At 51.6% G+C, this 16,113-nt stretch overlaps 1 protein-coding gene across 1 annotated transcript in view; it reads left to right on the plus strand.

Moving 5' to 3' along the window:
- The window catches only part of DNAH2 (dynein axonemal heavy chain 2), a 2,945,517-nt gene that overhangs the window by 584,899 nt on the left and 2,344,505 nt on the right, over positions 1 to 16,113 (plus strand). The window lies entirely within an intron of this gene.

Consider the following 16,113-nt stretch of genomic DNA (forward strand, 5'->3'; position numbering starts at 1 on the left):
GTCCTCGACGCCTCCTGGTCCATGCAGCTGCAGAGACCAGTTTCAAGACATCACCTGTGTTCTGCACGACATCGCCTGGTTCCTTCCTGGTTCCACACGATCACTGGCTAGTGACCCAGACTTTGTCCCCTCTGCTTGCAGGTGTTCTTTCTTCAAGATCCATCCTTGGATCCACCGGACATCTTCCTCCTGGCCGCCTGCCAGCATCTGTTCTTCAGGCATCCATAGGATCCAGCGACGACACCCGACACATCTTCACACCTATGCACCCGTCTCCTGTGGGTGAGGTAACGCGAGTACTCCGGTGCTCCAGTGGATATTGACTATCCAAGTGTCTAAGTCTTTAGTTGCTTCCTCCTAGTTACTTCGGAAGTGTCCTTATTCTTCCTATTTCTAATTGCTACATTCCTATTGACTTTAATGTAACCCGCGTGTGTGTTTCCACACTGCACACGCTTCCCGTGGGCCTCCCACTTCCTAACCATTGGTAGGGTAGTGTAGCCCCAGTGATTCCCTAGGCCCTAGGCCTACTCCCTGTTCGTGACGTGGTACTTATGCCACTTTCTTAGTATATGGTTTGTGTGGCCCCTGGGCCTAACTGTATTTTTCCTGTGTAACTTAACGTATGCTACTTAAGAAATTGTTGTGCTTAGACCTCAGAACTCATAAAGAGTGCTGAGGGTATATGTTAGAATAAATACATTCTAATTTTATATATATATGGTGTGGTGTCCTTTCATTTGATATTCAAGGTATTGTAGTGGTATAACAGCTGGCTTCACATGCCATACAGAGTTTAGCCTAAGACTGCTCTTGTCCATGCTACCACTAGGATAGCTGGTCTATAAGGTTGACTTTACAACCAATCACCATAAGGGTTGTTTGGACTGATACAAGGTGTACACTAGAACTAGTGACATCATATATCAGGCCAACTTCTCACACCCGTCCTGCCGGCCCACTGGCGTTACCTGCGGTTCACGGTAGGTCAGGAGCATTTTCAGTTTACTGTGCTCCCCTTCGGCCTCACCAGTGCCCCTTGGGTGTTCACAAAAGTGATGGCGGTGGTCGCAGCTCATCTGAGCAGATCAGGGGTTCCAGTCTTCCCCTATCTCGATGACTGGCTGTTGGAGGCGGGCTCGCCCCAGCAAGTTGTCTCCCACCTCCAGACTACGGCCGACCTCCTGCATTTGCTGGGGTTCTCCATCAATGTGCCGAAGACGCATCTGAGTCCCTCCCAAACGCTCCTCTTTATCGGGGCGGTTCTGGACTCGGCGCAGTTCCGGGCTTATCCTCCGGACCAGCGGGTCCGGGATATTCAGGCTCTGATTCCCATCTTTCAGTCTCTATCCCGGTTTTCGGTCAGGTTGGTGCTGTGGCTTCTGGGTCTGATGGCCTCCTGCATCCTGTTAGTGCATCACGCCAGGTGGCGAATGCGGGCTCTGCAGTGGGACCTGAAGTTTCAGTGGGCCCAGCATCGGGGCAACCTGTCCGACCATGTCTTGATCTCGGAGGGCACCACAAAGCAGTTGCAGTGGTGGCTCACGGACCGCGATTGGGTCAGCGGCAGATCCCTCTCCCTACCCCAACCGGAGCAAGTAGTAGTGACGGATGCGTCCCTCCTGGGATGGAGGGGCCACATGAGGGAGGCGGAGATCAGAGGACTCTGGTATCCGGCGGAGTCTCGACTCCATATCAACCTTTTGGAGCTGAGAGCGATCCGACTTGCACTGAAGGCATTCCTTCCCGTTGTCCGGGGAAGTGTGGTGCAGGTGTTCATGGACAACACCACCGCCATGTGGTATTGCAACAAACAGGGCGGGGTGGGGTCGTGGACCCTTTGTCAGGAGGCTCTGCGCCTCTGGACATGGCTGGAACATCAGAGCATCACCCTGGTGGTTCAACATCTGGCGGGCGCCAGAGCAGACGAACTCAGCCGCCGGTGCATGATGGATCACGAATGGCGTCTAAACTCGGACGTGGCGCAAGGCCTCTTTCGGCAGTGGGGAGAGCCTTGGTTAGATCTATTCGCCACCAAAGAGAATGCGCAATGTCAGCAGTTCTGCGCGTTGGAGTTTCCAACGCGGCACTCGCTCGGGGACGCTTTTCGTCGCGAGTAGAGTTGCGGTCTGTTGTACGCCTTTCCGCTTATACCACTTCTGCCCAGAGTGCTGAAGAAGATCGGGCTCCGGATTGGGCATGAAGGTACTGGCTTCCCGAGCTACTCAGTCTGTCAATCGATCCCCCGATACGACTGCCTCTTCAGGAGGACCTTCTGTCGCAGCAGCAGGGGACGGTCCTCCACCCGAACCTGTCCAGTCTCCACCTCCATGCGTGGAGATTGAGCGGCGACAGTTGATGCCATTTGACTTGCCTCCTGAAGTTTGCGATGTGATTCTGGCAGCTAGGCGTCCCTCCACAAAATCGGTATACGCCTGCAGGTGGAACAAATTTGTGGCATGGCGCACAGCAAAGGCTGTGGATCCCCTTTCCGCCCCTCTTTCTGAGGTTCTCCTCTTTCTTCTTTCCATGGCCCAGCAGGGCTCTGCTCTGGGCACTCTCAAAGGTTATCTTTCAGCTATTTCTGCTTTCTTACGGCTTCCTGATCAGCCTTCTCTTTTCAAATCCCCTGTTGTTTCTCGCTTCTTCAAAGGCATTACTCACATGTTTCCTCCTGTACCTTTCGTAATGCCTCAGTGGGATTTGAACCTGGTCTTGACATATCTGATGTGCGCTCCCTTTGAGCCTCTTCATTATTGTCCCCTTCGTCTTCTGACTCTTAAGACTGCTTTCCTGGTTGCCATCACCTCGGCTAGACGGGTGAGTGAGCTCCAGGCTCTCTCTTCTAAGCCTCCTTTTATTTCTGTCCATCCGGACAAGGTTGTCCTCCGGACTCGTCCTTCCTTTCTTCCTAAAGTGGTGACTGCCTTTCACATTGGGCAGTCTGTCACGTTGCCCACCTTCTTTCCGCCTCCGCATCTTTCGAAGGAGGAAGAGAGGGTCTTCCTTCTGGATCCAAAACGGGCGCTGTCCTTTTATTTGGACCGCACCAAACAGTTCCGGGTGGATGACCAACTCTTTGTGGGCTACGTGGACGCTAAGAAGGGGCGGGCGGTACACAAGCGAACCATCTTGCGGTGGGTCGTATTTATTTATTTTATTTATTTATGGGATTTTTAATGCGCAACTAATACCCTAGGGTGTCTAGGCGCAATGAGATTCTCTAGGATACACAAAATTGAGGACAGGAACTTATTGATTAAATAGCCAAGTTTTCAGAGCCTTACGGAAGGCAATGAGTGTTGGTGCTGTTTTAATATACAAGGGGAGTGTGTTCCACAGTATGGGGGTCGCTACCAGGAAGCGTCTATCTCCCCATGTGGCCGTTCTTGTTCGGGGAACATGCAATAGGTGGCTTGCTGCTGATCTTAGATTCTTTCCAGGTATGTACACCTGAAAAGCTTCCTTTAAGAACTTTGGTCCAGTCTGATGAATGGCCTTGTAGGCGATGCAGAGAGCCTTGAATTTAATTCTGCTCTCCACTCTTAGCCAATGTAGATGGCGTATGGCTGCTGAAGTAGAGTGTCGCCAAGGAATATTAAGCAGACTTCGTGCTGCCACATTTTGCACGGACTGCAATTTGTTCAGGATGTATTTGTGAGTGCTAAGGAAGAGGGCGTTTCCATAGTCCAGCTTCGAAAACACTAAGGTGGTAATCAGTGTTTTCCCTGCCGAAGCGGGTAGGTATGGCATGAGTTTTTTTATTTTCTTCAGCACGAAGAATGCAGCAGAGACCACCTTGTTGACATGATAACCAAAAGATAGCCTGTTATCAAAAATCACTCCCAAATTCCTAACCTTGACAGCTGGAATCGGGGGGGAGCCCATCTGACTGGGCCACCAAGTTGGAGACCATTCGGGGGAGATCTTACCGAAAGTCATAACTTCGGTTTTCTCTGCATTAAGTTTCAGGCAGTTACTGTGCATCCATGATTGTACATCCAGTAACCCCTCCTGAAACTTAGCTGCTACCACTGGACCGTTCTTATGCACCGCCAGCACAAGCTGGGTGTCATCCGCGTAGGTAGTTAATCGCATCCCATGTGATTTAATAACCCTCGCCAAGTCCGCAACATAGATATTAAAAAGCGTGGGACTTAGCGAGGATCCTTGAGGGACTCCACAGGGCAGTTCAGAAGTGGGCGAGTAGTAGTTGCCCAGATTGACTGCCTGTTTGCGATTAACAAGGAAGGAGGCTATAAGGTCTTTAGCCAGATGACTAATTCCAAGGGCTGCGACACGGTCGACCAAGATGACGTGGTCGACCGTGTCAAAAGCAGCTGACAGGTCCAATAAGATGAGCACTGCAGCACCTCCCGAATCCATGATCTCTCGAATTTCATCCGAGGCCTTTATCAATGCTGTCTCAGTTCCGTGTCCCTTCCGGAACCCGAACTGAGTGTCATCTAAGAGCTTATGTTGTTCAATAAACTCAGAGAGCTGTTTATTCATTATTGCCTCCACTATTTTGGCAGGAAATGGAAGGCAGGCAATTGGCCTGTAGTTGGAAGTGATGGTAGGGTCTAAAGATGGCTTCTTAATCAGGGGTTTAACAATAGCCTTCTTCCAGGTCTGTGGATAGACACCTGTCCTAAAGATGGAGTTGCATATGTTGGTCAGCGGCTGGGTAACCACATTGTGTAGTTGGTTCATTATGGTCGGAGGACATGGGTCCAACGGAGAGCCTGATTTAATTTTGCCAACAAGTGCGTTGACCTGTTCTTCGGTAGCTGACTGAAACTGGGTAAAGGAAGGGTGCTTCAGTGCTGGTTGAATAGTTAAATCAGTGGTTCTTCCTACCGGCTCTTTAGAAAAAGTGGAGTAAATATCCATTACTTTAGTAGTAAAAAATGTGGCTAGGGCGGTACAGAATTCCTGCGAGTTCTCTATTGTGGAGCCAGCTGGAGGACTAGACAGAGAGTTCACCACCTGAAATAACATCCTAGCTGAGTTCTGGGCATGCTCAATACGACCAGTGAAGAAAAGATTCTTTTGTGTGGTGATAGCTTTCTTATATATAGCCAGAGCACTTTTGTATTCTTGCTTAGCCAATGGACTATAGTGCTTTCTCCAGCGCCTTTCTAAATTTCTACAGAACTGACGCTGAAGTCGCAGCTCTTCTGTATACCACTGGGCAGATGGAGTGGTTCTATTGGGGCGATAAGTTTTTTCAGGAGCAACTTCGTTCGCTGCTTTTAAGATCCATTCCTGAAATTTAATGGACATAGTTTCAATATTGTCTCCGCTTTCTGGAGCAGATGACAGCAAGAGATTTGAGAGATGTGGTATGTCTGCGTTTTTCCACATCCGCGCCCCCACTGGTGCCCTATCTTTGGTCTGAGGGGGTTTGAGTGGTAGCATCCGGATCCTAAAAATAATGGCTTGGTGGTCAGACCAGATCAAAGGTAGTGTTGCTACCAACTCAATGCCATGGTCATTCGTAAACAGGCCATCCAGCGTGTGTCCGGCTTCATGCGTGGGGCCCTTCACCAGCTGCTGCAGTCCTATTGCCTGCATATCAGTAATAAGTTGGAGTGTATCTTTGTTTTCCAAGTTTTCCAAAGGAAAATTAAAATCCCCAAGAATTGTATAAGTCGGGGATTCTATTGCTGATTCCATAATTTCAATGAGTGCAGCTAGAAATTTGGTTCGAGCTCCAGGTGGCCTGTACACCAGGGTTCCTTTAAACGCCTGTTTGTGTGTAAGATTAATAGTAAATGCGAGAGCTTCGCAATTGGTACTTAGAATGGGCTCAAATTTAGCGCGATAAGTGTCCCTATGAATAATGGCTAAACCTCCGCCTCGCCCCGAGGCTCTATCTTGTCTAGCTACACTGTAACCTTCAGGAGTAGCTTGAACAAAGTCAGGGCCAGATGCATCATCTCCCCATGATTCTGTGATGAATAAGATGTCCAGTTCATGATTAATAATGCTCTCCCTAATGTCCAGACTATGTTTGGGGAGAGAGCGTGAATTAATGAGTGCAGCTCTAGTATACTGTGTCGCTAAGCGAGGAGCGCTGGCAGTTATAAAGGGGTGGTCTATAGTATTTGTCACAGACAGGGGAGGTGGCAGAGTATAAGAGCAACCTGCACATGATATGGGTGTGGATAATGAGTGTTTTAATAACGGAAGTACTTGACAAGACATACCCAGTCCTGTGTTCCATTCCTGCAGCTGTGTGGAAGTATAGCGTAGGGTGGAAGCTGTATGTAGGATACCAGCAGGACCAGGGGGAGTGGCCCTGGGCCCGGATCTGGCTCGGACGGGCGCAGACGGGCTTGTCTTAGGCGCGTCTTCGGCGCGCGCCCGCTGCGCTCGTCCGCTGCGCATCCTAGTCGAGCGAGGACTAAATAGCTCTCTCCCGGAAGTGGAGAAGAGCTAGACCGCGTCCCGACCCTGCCCCAAGATGGCGGCTGGTGCTCGTGGTCAAGTGCCCTATTCCCTTCGCTCTGGCAGGTCAGGTAGGCACCAAAATACTGTGCAAATCACGCTAGGGTTAGTGCAATATTAAAAGCATTGTTATCACAATTAAAAAGACGTTTTCTTTAAAATTTGTTCGTTTTTCCAGAATTCATTCAGCTTCTCTCTAAAATTCGTTTCTAACACCCTACAGGGTAACTGTGCAATTTCTAGTCTAAAATAACAGCGCTAGTGGGAGTAATCCGTTCCAGTTTCAAGAAATGTGTAAATGAGAATCAACAGAGCAGAGGGCTCGCTCGCTCTAAATAGCTCTCTCCCGGAAGTGGAGAAGAGCTAGACCGCGTCCCGACCCTGCCCCAAGATGGCGGCTGGTGCTCGTGGTCAAGTGCCCTATTCCCTTCGCTCTGGCAGGTCAGGTAGGCACCAAAATACTGTGCAAATCACGCTAGGGTTAGTGCAATATTAAAAGCATTGTTATCACAATTAAAAAGACGTATTCTTTAAAATTTGTTCGTTTTTCCAGAATTCATTCAGCTTCTCTCTAAAATTCGTTTCTAACACCCTACAGGGTAACTGTGCAATTTCTAGTCTAAAATAACAGCGCTAGTGGGAGTAATCCGTTCCAGTTTCAAGAAATGTGTAATTTTATTGTGTATAAAAGCTTGTTACTCCTTGGCTTAAAAGGATCCTCCTGTAGGGCTGAGGGCCCATTCCACCCGGGCCACAGCGGCGACCACTGCCCTGGGCTGGGGAGTCCCCTTGCAGGACATCTGTCAGGCAGCAATGTGGTCCTCGCTGCACACGTGTGCCATGCATTATTGTCTGGACAGCCAAGTCCGGAGAGACGGCTTCTTTGGCCGTTCTGTTCTCCAGGACTTTCTGGTGTGATCTTGGTTCGCAGACCCACCACCGGGGTTGGTATTGCTGGGGTATCGATTCTAAGGTGAGGAATCTAACTAACGTGTTTCTTTCAGATGAACAAGTTACTTACCTTCGGCAACAATGTATCTGTAAGAAACATTAGTTAGTTAGATTCTTCACCGACCCACCCATCCTCCCCGTTCTGCGAACCGACATCTAGAATTAAGGTTATCCTTTTCAGGGCCCTAGACTTTTTGGCACCAGTGTCGGTCTCTTGCATGGCTCTGCGTTCCTGGCGCGGAAAGCTATGTACAAGAACTGACGTCAGCACGCGAGGGCGGCATCTAAGTACTCTGACGTCATTCCGACGCACGACGCCAACGACGGACGTATAGCCGCAGACGACGCGCATGGGGTATTGCTGACGAAAATTCTTTCCGGATCCAGCCTGACGCCTGGGGATATTCTAAGGTGAGGAATCTAACTAACTAATGTTTCTTATAGATACATCGTTACCAAAGGTAAGTAACTTGTTCTATTGGTTACCCCCATGCCCCCATCATAGGGAGGTATGCAGCAGTGCGCCAAAGACAATCTTGACCTCCTGCCACCCCACAGGAACCGGGTAAGGGCACTGTCTTCTTCCCAGAACCAACCCCCTGGGAGATGAAGGGTGATACTTTGTAAAATCTATAAAAAACAGGGTAGGACCATCATTTAAAAAAGAGCACTCCTGCCAAGGGGATTGAGGGGTACGTACTGCCATTTCTTGAGGTCTGCCTTGGCCGTAGTGACCAGGGGCGTGATGTTCAGGGCCCATTCGAGGTTTAGAAGGAGGGCGACCCACACCCCCAAGTACTTAAATGATTGCCTGTGCAGGGGGATGTTCGTCTGCCAGTCGAAGCACGCCCAGGATGGATGCAAGGGAGGCCGGAGACCCATTCGAAGGCTAGGAGGGTGTCCAAGCACCTCGGACCTGAGCTCTCTGGGTCCGCCAGGAAGAGGAGGACGTCATCGGCATACAAGGTGATCTTATCGGTCTGGTATGGGTCCCAAGCCCAGCCTCGTATGAGGGGATCTTGACGTAGAAGGGAGGCCAGAGGCTCCATTGCTAAGGCAAATAAAAGCAGCGAGAGCAGACAGCCCTGACGAGTGCCTCTGAATGGGAAACTTCTCCGAAAGCACGCCATTAATGAGGACCCTTGCCGTGGGGTTGGAGTATAGGACCTGGATAAGGCGCCGAAACGGGGAGCCGAAACCCATCCTCCCCAACACGTCCCCAAGGTAGTTCCAGTCCACCGTATCGAATGCTTTTTCGAAATCAATAATAAGCAGATCGAGATACAGGGTGAGGTGGTGACGGTGTGCCAGGGCAAGGTGGAGACGACGGATGCAGTGCCAGGTGCCCCAGGCAGGCATAAAGCCACACTGATCCGGATGAACCAAATCCTGTAAGTGTGGGCGGAGTTGCTGTGCCACGGTAGTGGCGAACATTTTTACCTCGGTGTTTATGAGGGAGATGGGGCGGTAGTCCGCACAGACAAGGGAGGGCGGCTGCGTCTTTGGAAGGACCACTATCGTGGCCACGTCGGTCTCGGGTGGGAAGGACCCCGTGTCTACTACATATTTGAACAGTTCCATTAAAGACGGGAACAGTGTGTCACGATAAGTTGCGTAGTATTCTTGGGGGTAATCGTCGGGCCCGGGCGTTTTGCCGGAGCGCAACCGTGTAATGGCCCTGTGTATCTCCTCCTGGGTGAGGGGAAGATCAAGCATCCCCGAGACCGTTTGGGAGAGGCAGGGTAGATGAGTCCCAGTTTCTGATAGCAGGTCAGCCAGGGTGGTCCTGGGAGGTCAAGCCGCATAAAGGGCAGCATAGTAACCCGCAAAAGTTTGGGCGATAGCATTGGAGGTGGCGTGGTGAGCCCCGGTCTCATCACAGATCTCAGGGATAGTGCGGTTGGCTTTGGGGTAAGACACTAAGTTGTGAAGTAATTTACCGTTTTTATCGCCCATCCATACACGTGTGCCACAGAGGAGCGCCAGAGCATTTTAGCGGCCTCCAGTGAGAGCTGGCAGATCTCTTCTCGGATCAGGTTAAGCCGACGCTCGGAATCATCGCTGCCCGTGCCCGCCAGGGCCCCCTCCAACTGTGCCGCCTGGGCCTCCAGCTGTATGAGTTGGGTGGTCTGCTCCGCGCATTTCACGTGAACCAAACCTCTAGCCACCCCACGCATGGTGGCCTTGCCTTCCTCCCATAATGTCCCCAACGAAGAGACCGAGCCCGTATCAGTCGAAAAATAATGCCTCAGTTCCTGCCCGAGGGACTCAACAAGTTCCTCTTCTTGCAGGAACCAGGCATTCATCCGCCATGCCGTACGGGTACAATTAGGGGGGTTCCCAAGGCGGAGGGAGACGTGGAATGATCTGAGATGTCCGGGGCCCCTATCTTGCCCAGAGGCATCAGTTGACAGTCTGGGGCAGGTAGTAGAAACAGATCAATGCGAGAGTGGGAATGGTGGGCTGCCGATATATGAGTATATTGTTTTCTGCGGGGGTTCCAGACCCTCCAACCATCGCAAAGACCCATAGCAGAGGACCAGTCAGACAGGCGTTTAGCAGAGGCAAGGCGGGCTGCTGAAGGAGCACCTGTTGTGTCGTTCGAGGGTTGCAGAACGGAGTTGAAGTCCCCCCCGATGACAGTCCGACCATGAGTAAAGGAGGAGACCACGAGTGTGAGACGACGAAGAGCAGAGGCCATGTTGGCGGAGGGAATGTAATTGCACAGGAGGTTAACTGGATGTCCCTCGATCTTACCCGTCTCAGCCTGCGCCAGGGTAAAGGGAAGGTCCCTCTGGAGTAGTATGGGAACCCCGTGCAAAACCTTAATGCCATACCCTGTCAAACCTATACCGGGCGAGGAAATTGCATTGGGGTCCCATAAGGTGTGTTTCTTGTAGGAACAAGACATCTGGCTTATGTCGCTGGGCGCTACGGAGAGCAGCAGTACATTTTATGCAGTCTAAGAGGCCGTTGACGTTCCAGGAGAGGATGTGGAGGGGTCTATGCAAAGTGGACGTCATTGGGATGGGAAGTGCACGGAGGAGGCAATGCAAGCGTAGATCGGCCCGGGTCCCAAGGGAAGTAGCGTTTCCTGGCCGGTGTCTTGGGTAAAGGTTGTGCATTTTGGTGACTCTCATGTCGTCGTCCATGGCATACATGCCTGAGTTGATACCAAGAAAAACAAAAAACAGCGGCCCGTAGGCGGCTAAAAAAAAAACAATCGGGAGACAACGGTCTACCCACCCTCCCTCGCCCCCCAACTCCCCCTACCCTACACTTCTGAAGACTAAGCATCTGTTGCCCTGAAAAGGAAAACATTCAAAACAACAACCCACTAGTGAGTCTTACTGCTAAGCTAAAACGGTTAGCTAAACATGAACGTGGCAGAGCAGGACCCCCATCCATAGAGCCTGATAAGAGATTTGTCAACAGCTGCAATTACATTTAAGGTAATATGCATCAAGAAGTACATTTAAGTTCAGGAGTTGGAATAGGAAACAGTTCACCGAGCCGTGGTTACTGTGAAGATGGATTGCACCTACTATAGAGGTTGGCAAACATTCGTAAGTGCAGGTGCCATATTGGGAACTAAGTGGAAAGTTTGTGCTTGGCCCGCAGTTGAAGCTCCCCCATCATCTCCGGATCTATGAAGCGTATGGCTCCTAGACAGGTCTGAGTCAGAGAGGGAGGGGCGCAAGACCCTGGAGGGGTCCGGGATACAGCTCAAATTAATCAGAGAGTTAGTAGGGCTGGGAGTGGCGGACCTCTGAGCTGAAGCATGTGAGGGAGGGCACAGATACGGCGCACCCGGAGAGCGGGATGCCTCCCCCCAACAGTCGTTTTTCTTACGTGACCTAGTCTGCCGTCTTTGGGGTTTAGGTAGGATTGGATGGGGCTGCGGGGGGGGCTGCCGGGTTGGGGAGGGGGTCGGCCGAATCAGGGGGGGCGGTCTTCCGTGAGCCAGGTCAATGCCACCTGCGGGGTATCAAAGAAGAATGTCTTGTCTTGAAAGACCACCCTGAGCCGGGCCGGGAAGAGAAGACCGTAACTAAGACCCAGGTTGCGGAGCTTCTGCTTGACCTTGTCATAGGTTCGACGCTGTGCCTGAACGTCCTGGTGTAGTCCGGGAAAACCATGATTTTGCTGTTTTGGAACATCAGAGGGCCCTGGGCCCTAGCTGCCCTGAGGACGGCGTCTTGATCCTGGAAATTGAGAACCCTCAGGATGATGGGTCTGGCAGGAGCCCCGGGGAGAGGCTTGGGGGCCAGGGAGCGATGTGCCCGCTCAACGGCAAACCAGGGTGAAAGGGACTCCTTGGGCATCCATGAACGAACCCAGTCCACCACGAACGTGTCTGCGTGACCTTTCTCCGTTCCTTCTGGAAAGCCTATGAGGCGCAGATTGTTCCTTCTCGACCTGTTTTCAGCGTCTTCCGCCCGCCGGTGGAGTTCCGAGGTCTGGGACTGGAGGCGAGTCACCTGTTTTTTAAGCTGGCCAATGTCGTCCTCCGCCATGGAGATGCGGGATTCTGCCTCTGATTCGTGCCATGGCGTTGCGCAGGTCTTGGCGGATAAGAACCACATCCACCCTCACCTCGCCAATCTTGGTCTCGACGGAGGCCTGCGAGGCGCCTATCGCCTGAAGGATGGTGGAGAGATCATCCCCGGTAGGGGCAGGGGCCTTGGAAGCCCCACCTCCAGGATCCCGATCTGTCGCAGTGAATCAGTCCATTGTGGTTTGGGCTGGAGTGGCAGGGTTCTGCGGGGTGCGATTCCTTCCCATCGCCACCAAGGAAAGATTCGACCTCGGCTCGGGCAGGGGGAGTACACAGCGGTCCTGCAGAGGGGAGGGGGTCCCCAGTCACCCAGGCCATCAATACTCCGGTCCGGGTGCCCAGGTCTACCCCCTTGAGCCCGCCGTGAGGAGGAAGATGGATTCAACGCCTCAGGGTCAGTGTCGGGTCCGCGCTGAGCACTCCAGTGGAAGGCCGCTGGGCCGGGCAGTCAGTATCTACAGCGACAAGTCCGCCACTCGGACCCCCCATCCGGCAGAGATGGCCTCCCACCCAGTTGGGTAGCTTGAAGCGGATAGGGGTTAGAGAGGGGCCAAGTTCTGTGGTGGGTCTGCCGCCGCCACCGGTCAGCCAGAATAGGGGGCCCCAACTGCCCCCAGGGAGGGACCCCCCAACGAGGGGTAAGGCGTTGGAAGGGGGAAGGGTAGGCAGCGAGGGAGGAGGAGGGGGGGCGGAGGCACCGACTATAGACCCCGTGCCGCCACCCGACTTAGTGGCCGGTCCCCACTCCCCACCCCACCCAGCGGTGGACCGGAAGCAGGGGCGACAGGGGGTTCTCACTCGTCCCGGGCCCAGTCGCCCCGTCAGCAATAGGGAAGCTGTTGTGTCCTCGGAGGCTAGGTGGAGGGAGGGGTCGTGTCCAAAGCAGCCCGCCACCGGGAGGCCCGTGGCCGACAGTGGGGGATGGTTCAGAGGAGCAGGCCCAGAACTGTGGGTGGGAGTCAGGAGAACAATGAAGGTTGGGGGGGTGGGGACAACCAGTTCACCCTCTCGCCCTGCCACCTGACAAGATGGCCGGTCCCCCACCACAGGCCCCTCTCACCGGTACAGCGCCGCCACTCCGCCCGGCAGTCTCAATGGTCCCCGAGGCAGGCTGCCAATGTTCCCACGTCGGCGCGGGCTAGCGGGGAGGGCCCGGCTCAGGACGCCCAGGCCCGTGGCCGACAGCGAGGGTGGTCTTGAGGAATAGGCCCAGAGCCGCGGGGAAAAGTCAGGAAAGTGATGAAGGTTGGCGGGGTTGGGCACCAGGCTGCCTCCCGCCCTGCCACCCGACAAGATGGCCGGTCTCAGGACGTCCAGGCCCAGGGCAGCCCATGTGCCCGGAACAGCTGCAGAGGCCCCACCAAAGGACAATATGCCACGGGGCTCACCACTCCCCAGGCGGCTTCAAGAGTTCCCAGATGCGGCGCCCCCGCCGGGTCCAGGGGACGTCCGCCACCGGCTCTCAGAGAGACAGTCAAAAGGGGGGAAGACACATGTGGGGGGGCCTGAAGACAGCCCTCGCCCGACCACAGTGGCCGAGGTCCAAGGTGCTCCGCAGCAACCCCGGGAGGGCTGGCAGATCAAGTGCGCAGCTCGGCCAAGTTCCGACCCACGGAGCACCCCCCAACCCCCCCCCCCCGCAGCATCGGCGACCGGCGCGGTCGCGGGACCTCTGCGCCGAGGGCTCACCTCTGGTCTGCTGTAAATGTTGGGGGCGAGTGAAGGAGCCCCAGACACCGCCCTCGTCTCACTGCAGGCGGGGGACCGGGCCGCCCAGGGATATCCTTAGGCCCGGGATCAGAGCCGCCGCGGGTCCGCCATTTTGTGGCGCTGAGGCCCCCGGCTGAAGAAGAGCCTCCCTGGGCCACCGGAGCACTGATCCGCCCGGGAAAGGGACCAGAGCTGAGCCTGTGACCTCAGGAGGCACCGCAAGCAATCAGGAGAGGTGAGTGGCGGCCGTTGGCGGTGGATGTGAGGCGGATGATGGATGGGTGTCCCGGAGCACTCTTAGAGTGCGTCCGCTATCTTGACGCCTCAGGCCACGCCCCAATAAAAGTATTTTTAAAGTATTATTTTCAATATAGTTTCGACTAAAAATTATTCGATTATTATTGGATTCGGAGGTTAGGAGGGATGGCCATTTTGCTTGATCTGTTTTGCAAGATTTTTTTGTCTAGTCAGGTGGACACCCTCCTCCGGGTGAGGTACGGCTTGAGGATTCTATTCAAAAGGTGAGGAATCAACAGGCAGAAGTATCCATCAGAAGAGCAAGTTACTTACCTTCGGTAACACTCCTGGTGGATACAGTATCTGCCTGTGGATTCCTCACTGTCCCACCCGCCTCCCCGTTGTCCACGTGTTTCTACCAAAAAGATGCTTTTACTGTTTGGCATGAATGTTTTTAATATGTCTTAATCATGCTTATGTTTTAATAGTGAGAAATGCTTGATCTGTTGCTATTTCTTTATGCCTTTATTGGTTATGCATTTGTGTGTGTATATATATATATATATGTATATATATATTTATTGAAAAAACCATAGGTTTCAGGGGCGTTATAGTTAGCTGGACATTTCCCTCGTACAAAACCCTAGAAATTCCCCTGTTATAGTTAGTTCAGCTAACTATAACTCGCGCCCCCGCAATGCACTGCTGATGACGTCACATATTACATCACTCATGACATGGTCAGTGATATCACTGATGACATCACTGATGACATCTCAAATGACATCACTGATGACATCATCCATTGAGTATGTGTTTCTGAACAGTTTTATTAAGTTTAATATATATAGGGAAAGGCCTGTTGAAGAATAGGTGGGTGTACAAGTGTGTGAATGGATGATTTTCTAGGTGCGTAACTGACTCTATAAGTGAGTCATTAAATGTATGTTACTGCAGACTAGTGACTAAACTGTGTTAATGTCTGTATGTGTCTGTGTATTGGTGTATAAGTGGCTGAATGGTTTTGTGAATAGCTATATGAGTGTCTATATGGGTTATTGATTGGTTGTCTGAGTATCTGTATGGGTGCCTGAGTGTTTGTGTGGGTAGGGTGTGTGTGACTCTGTGACTAGATGTGTGAGTGGTTGATTCAGTGGGTGCATGTTTTTAAGTGTGCATCTGTGATGGACTGTATGGTTGGGTGAGTGTACGTATGGGTGTGTTAGTGATTGAATGTATATCTCAGTTGTACTCGTGTCAGTAACTACATATGTGAAACGCAGTGTATATGTGTGTAAGAGTATATAACTATCTATATGTGAGAGTGTGTGATTTTGGGAGTGGCTGTATGCGCCATAGTGCAATGATATCTGTGTCATGTGCTGTTTATTTTTCTGCAGGAAGACACAGAATTTGTTAGTATTTTTATGAGTAAGTGAACTTGAGTGTGTTTAACTGTATAGGTGAGTAAATTGGACTGTGATTAATTATTTGCATGACTGACTAGATGTGTCAGCACCTCAATGGATGATTGGCGGTGTGTGAGTGTCTATATAGGTATATAAATGCACAGAGTGACTGTAAGTATGAGTGACTGTACAGGTGATTGAGTGGATATGTATGTAGACCTAAAAGTCAATGAGTGGGTGTGTAGTTATTGGTATTGGAGTATCTATGGTTGTCAATGTGAAATTTTGAGTCGGTGTATCAAAGGTTATATTAGGGTGTGAGAAGATGTACTAATTTATCACATGGACGACGTCATCAGTGATGTCATCAGTGATGTCATTTGAGATGTCATCAGTGATGTCATCAGTGATGTCACTGACCATGTCATGAGTGATGTAATATGTGACGTCATCAGCAGTGCATTGCGGGGGCGCGAGTTATAGTTAGCTGAACTAACTATAACAGGGGAATTTCTAGGGTTTTATACGAGGGAAATGTCCAGCTAACTATAACGCCCCTGAAACCTATGTTTTTTTCCAGTGAATTTCTAAGGTTTTTTAAATGCTAATTCCTAACTATAACGTGCCTGAAACCTATGGTTTTTTCAGTGAATTTCAAAGGTTCTTAAATGCCAATTCCTAACTATAACGTGCATGAAACCTATGGTTTTTTCAGTGAATTTCAAAGGTTTTTTAAATGCTAATTCCTATCTATAACTTATCTCTAAAGATATCATGAAAAGCATTCTTTTTTAA

This window comes from Triturus cristatus, chromosome 12 (genome assembly GCF_964204655.1).
Source record: "Triturus cristatus chromosome 12, aTriCri1.1, whole genome shotgun sequence".
Lineage (NCBI taxonomy): Eukaryota > Metazoa > Chordata > Amphibia > Caudata > Salamandridae > Triturus > Triturus cristatus.